Genomic DNA, 6,000 nt, shown 5'->3' on the forward strand with positions numbered 1-6,000 from the left:
GGGAGTGAAGGTAAGGGTCGAGGGTTTGGGAGTGAAGGTGAGGCTGGAGGGTTTGGGAGTGAAGGTGAGGCTAGAGGGTTTGGGAGTGAAGGTGAGGGTGGAAGGATTGGGAGTGAAGGTGAGGCTGGAGGGTTTGGAAGTGAAGTTGAGGCTGGAGGGATTGGGAGTGAAGCTGAGGGTGGAGGGTTTGGGAGTGAAGGTGAGGCTGGAGGGATTGGGAGTGAAGGTGAGGCTGGAGGGTTTGGGAGTGAAGGTGAGGGTGGAGGGTTTGGGAGTGAGGTTGAGGCTAGAGGGTTTGGGAGTGAAGGTGAGGCTGGAGGGTTTGGGAGTGAACTCGAGGTGAAGGATGAAATATTGAGTCTGAGATTCCGAGCAAAGTGAATCATTTCCTGTGGCAGCTGCGTAGAGTTAATTCTTCTCAATAATTCTAGTTTCACTGATCAAAGTAAGTATAGAATAAACCTATATCCTAGGAAAGAGAAAATGCATTTGGACCCTTGCAATTTACCAGTTTCATCTTCTTCCCATAAACCTCAATCCCAGCCATTCATCTTCTCATTATATCCCTCAATCCTAGCCATTCATCTTCTTCCCATATCCCTCAATCCCAACTATTCATCTTCTCCCAATATCCCTCAATCCCCACCACTCATCTTCTCCTCATATCCCGCAATCCCAGCCACGCATCTTCTTCCCATATCCCTCAATCCGAGCCATTCATCTTCTTCCCATATCCCTCAATCCCAGCCATTCATCTTCTTCCCATATCCATAAATCCTAGCCACTCATCTTCTCCTCATATCCCTAAATCCCACACACTCATCTTCTTCCCATATCCCTCAACCCAAGACACCCATCTTCTCCCCATATCCCTCAAACCCAGCCACTCATCTTCTTCCCATATCCCTCAAACCCAGCCACACATCTTCCCATATCCCTCAAACCCAGTCACTCATCTTCTTCCCATATCCATCAATCCCAGCCATCCATCTTCTCCCCATATCCCTCAATCCAAGCCACTCATCTTCTCCCCATATCCCTCAATCCCATTCACTCATCTTCGCCCCATATCCCTCAATCCCAGACACCCATCTTCTCCCCATATCCATCAATCCAAGCCACCCATCATCTCCCCATATCGCTCAATTCCAGCCAACCATTTTTTCCCCATATCCCTCAATCTCAGCCAATCATCCTCTCCTCATATCCCTCAATCCAAGCCACTCATCATCTTCCCATATCCCTCAATCCAAGCCACCCATCTTCCCCCCATATCCCTCAATCCCAGCCACACACCTTCTTCCCATATCCCACAGGCTCAGCCACCCATCTTCTCCCCATATCCCTCAATCCCAGCCACTCATCTTCTCCACATATCCCTCAATCCCAGCCACTCATCTTCTTCCCATATCCATCAATCCCAGCCAACAATCTTCTCCTCATATCCATCAACACAAGTCACCCATCTTCTCCCCATATCCCTCAATCCCAGACACTCATCTTCTCCCCATATCCCTCAATCCCAGACACTCATCTTTTTCCCATATCCCTCAGTCACAGCCACCCATCTTCTCCACATATCCCTCAATCAAAGCCAATCATCTTCCCCCCATATCCCGCAGTAACAGCCACCATCATCTCCCCATATCCCTCAGTCACAGCCACCCATCTTCTCCTCATATCCCACAATCTCAGCCACTCATCTTCTCCTCATATCCCACAATCCCAGCCACCCATCTTCTCCTCATATCCCACAATCCCAGCCATTCATCTTCTCCTCATATCCCACGATCCCAGCCACTCATCTTCTCCTCATATCCCTCAATCCCAGCCACTCATCTTCCCCACATATCCCACAATCCCAGCTACTCAACTTCTCCTCATATCCCTTAATCCCAGCCACTCATCTTCTCCTCATATCCCACAATCCCAGCTACTCAACTTCTCCTCATATCCCTCAAAACCAGCCACCCATCTTCTCCCCATATTACTCAACCCCAACCATCCATCCTCTTCCTATATCACTGAATCCCAGCCACTCATCCTCTCCTCATATCCCTCAATCCCAGCCACTCATCTCCTTCTCATATCCCTCAATCCCAGCCACCCATCTTCTCCCCATATACCCCAATCCCAGCCACTTATCTTCTTCATATATCCCTCAATCCCAGCCTCCCATCTTCTCCCCATATCTCTCAAACCCAGCCACTCATCTTCTTCCCATATCCCTCAATCCCAGCCACTCATCTTCTTCACATATCCATCAATCCCAGCCACCCATCTTCTCCCCATATCCCTCAATCCAAGCCACTCATCTTCTCCCCCTATCCCTCAATCCCATCCACTCATCTTCACCCCATATCCCTCAATCCCAGACACCCATCTTCTCCCCATATCCATCAATCCAAGCCACCCATCATCTCCCCATATCGCTCAATTCCAGCCAGCCATCTTTTCCCCATATCCCTCAATCTCAGCCAATCATCCTCTCGTTATATCCCTCAATCCCAGCCACTCATCCTCTTCCCATATCCCTCAATCCCATCCAATCATTTTCTTCCCATATCCCTCAATCCAAGCCACTCATCTTCTCCCCCTATCCCTCAATCCCATCCACTCATCTTCACCCCATATCCCTCAATCCCAGACACCCATCTTCTCCCCATATCCATCAATCCCAGACACCCATCTTCTCCCCATATCCCTCAATCTCAGCCACTCATCTTCTTCCCATATCCATCAATCCCAGCTACCCACCTTCTCCCCATATCCCTCAATCCCAACATTTCATCTTCTACCCATATCCATCAATCCCAGCCACTCATCGTCTTCCCATATCTCTCAATGCCAGCCACCCCTCTTCTCCCCATATCCCTCAATCCCAGCCAGTCATCTTCTCCTCATTGCCCTCAATCCCAGCCACCCATTTAATCCCCATATCCCTCAATCCCAGACACCCATCTTCTTCCCATATCCCTCAATCAGAGCCACCCATCTTTTCCCCATATCCCTCAATCCCATCCATTAATCTTCTCCCCATATCCCTCAATCCCAACACTTCATCTTCTTCCCATATCCCTCAATCCCAGCCACTCATCTCCTTCCCATATCCATCAATCCCAGCTACCCACCCTCTCCCCATATCCCTCAATCCCAACACTTCATCTTCTTCCCATATCCCTCAATCCCAGCCACTCATCTTCTCCCCATATCCCTCAATCACAGCCACCCATCCTCTCTCCATATCCCTCAATCCCATCCACTCATCTATTTCCCATTAAACACAGCCGCCCATCTTCTTCCCCTATCCCTCAATCACAGCCACTTATCTTCTCCCCATATCCCTCAATCCCAACCATTCATCTTCTCCACCTATCCCTCAATCCCAGCAACTCATCTTCTCCTCATATCCCTCAAACCCAGACACTCATCTTCTCCTCATAACCCTCAATCACAGCCACCCATTCTAGCCCCATAGCCCTCAATCCCAGCCATTCATCTTCTTCCCATATCCCTCAAACACAGCCACTCATCTTCTACCCATATCCCTTAATCCAAGCCACCCATCTTCTCTCCATGTCCCTCAATCCCATCCACTCATCTTCTTCCCGGATCCCTCAATCCCAGCCACTCATCATCTTCCCATATCCATCCATCCCAGCCACCCATCTTCTCCCCATATCCCTCAATCCCATCCACTCATCCTCTTCCCATATTCCACAATCCCAGCCATCTATCTTCTCCACATACCCCTCCATCCCAGCCACCCATCACCCCATTTCCCTCAATCCTAGCCAATCATCTTCTCCCCATATCCCTCAATCCCAGCCACCCATCTTCTCCCGATATCCATCAATCCCAGCCACTCATCATCTTCCCATATCCCTCAAACCCAGCCACTCATCTTCTTTCCATATCCCTCAATCACAGCCACTCATCTTCTCCCCATATCCCTCAATCCAGGCCAGCCATCTTCTTCCCATATCCCATGATCCCATCCACTCATCTTCTCCTCATATCCCTTAATCCCATCCATTCATGTTCTCCCCATGTCCCTCAATCCCAGCCACCCATCATCTCCCCATATCCCTCAATCCTAGACACCCATCTTCTCCTCATATCCCTCAGTCCGAGCCACCCATCTTCTTCCCATATCCCTGAATTCCAGCCATCAATCATCTCCCCATATCTGTCAATCCCAGACACCCATCGTCTCCTCATATCCCTCAATCCGAGCCACCCATCTTATCCCCATATCTCTCAAACCCAGCCATTCATCTTCTTCCCATATCCCTGAATCCCAGCCAATCATCTTCTTCCCATATCCATCAATCCCAGCCAACGATCTTCTACCCATATCCCTCAATCCCAGACACCCATCCTCTCCCCATATCCCTCAATTCCAGCAAGCCAATTTCTCCCAATATTCCTCAATCCCAGCCACTCATCCACTCCTCATAACCCTCAATCCCAGCCACTCATTTTCTTCCCATAGCCCTCAATTGCAGCCGCCCATCTTCTCCCCATATCCCTCAATTCCAGCCATTCATGTTCTTCCCATATCCCTCAATCCCAGTCCCCCATCTTCTACTCATATCCCTCAATCCCAGTCCCCCATCTTCTACTCATATCCCTCAATTCCAGCCATTCATGTTCTTCCCATATCCCTCAATCCCAGCCACTCGTCTTCTTCCCATATACCTCAATCCCAGCCACCCATCTTCTCCACATATCCCTCAATCCCAGCCACTCAGCTTCTTCCCATATCCCTCAATCACAGCCACCCATCTTCTCCCCATATCCCTCAATCAGATCCACCCATCATCTCCACATATCGCTCAATCCCAGCCACTCATCTTCTCCTCATATCCCTCAATCCCAGCCACCCATTCTAGCCCCATAGCCCTCAATCCCAGACATTCATCTTCTTCCCAGATACCTCAAACACAGCCACTCATCATCTCCTCTTATCCCTCAATCCGAGCCACACATCTTCTTCCCATATCCCACAATCTAAGCCACCCATCTTCTCCCCATATCCCTCAATCGCAGCCACGCATCTTCTCCTCATATCTCTCATTCCCAGCCACCCATCTTCTCCCCATATCCCTCAATCCCAGCCAACCATCTGCTCCCCATATCCCTCAATACCAACCAATCATCTTCTCCTCATATCCCTCAATCCCAGCCACCCATCTTCTCCCCATATCCCTCAATACCAGCCACTAATCTTCTCCCCATTTCCCTCAATACTAGCCTCTCATCTTCACCCCATATCCCTCAATTCCAGCCACTCATCTTCTCCCTATATCCCTCAAACCCAGCCACTCATCCTCTTCCCATATCCCTCAATCACACCCACCCATCTTCTCCCCATATCCCACAATCCAACCATCCATCTTTACCCCATATCCCTCAATCCCAGCCATCCATCTTCTCCCCATATCCCTCAGTCGCATCCAATCATCTTCTTCCCATATCCATCAAACCCAACCATCCATTGTCTCCCTATATCCCTCAATCCCAGCCACACCTCTTCTTCCCATATCACTCAGTCACAGCCATCCATCTTCTCCCCATATCCCTCAATCCCATCCACTCATCTTCTTCCCATATCCCTCAATCACAGCTACTCATCTTCTTCCCATATCCCTCAATCCGAGCCAACCATCTTCTCCCCATATTCCTCAATCCCAGCCACCGATCTTCTCCCCATATCCCTCAATCGCAGCCACCCATCTTCTTCTCATATCCCTCAATCCCAGCCACCCAACTTCTCCCCATATCTCGCAATCCCAGCCACCCATCTTCTCCCCATACCCCTCAATCCCAGCCACCCATCTTCTCCCCATATCCCTCAATCCCAGCCATCATCTTCTCCCCATATCCCTCAATCCCAGCCACTCAACCTCTCCCCATTTCCCTCAATCACAGCCACCCATCTTCTCCCCATGTCCCTCATTCCCAGCCACTCATATTCTCCCGATATGCTTCAATCCC

The sequence above is a fragment of the Carcharodon carcharias genome, chromosome 20 (genome assembly GCF_017639515.1).
Source record: "Carcharodon carcharias isolate sCarCar2 chromosome 20, sCarCar2.pri, whole genome shotgun sequence".
NCBI classification, from domain to species: domain Eukaryota; kingdom Metazoa; phylum Chordata; class Chondrichthyes; order Lamniformes; family Lamnidae; genus Carcharodon; species Carcharodon carcharias.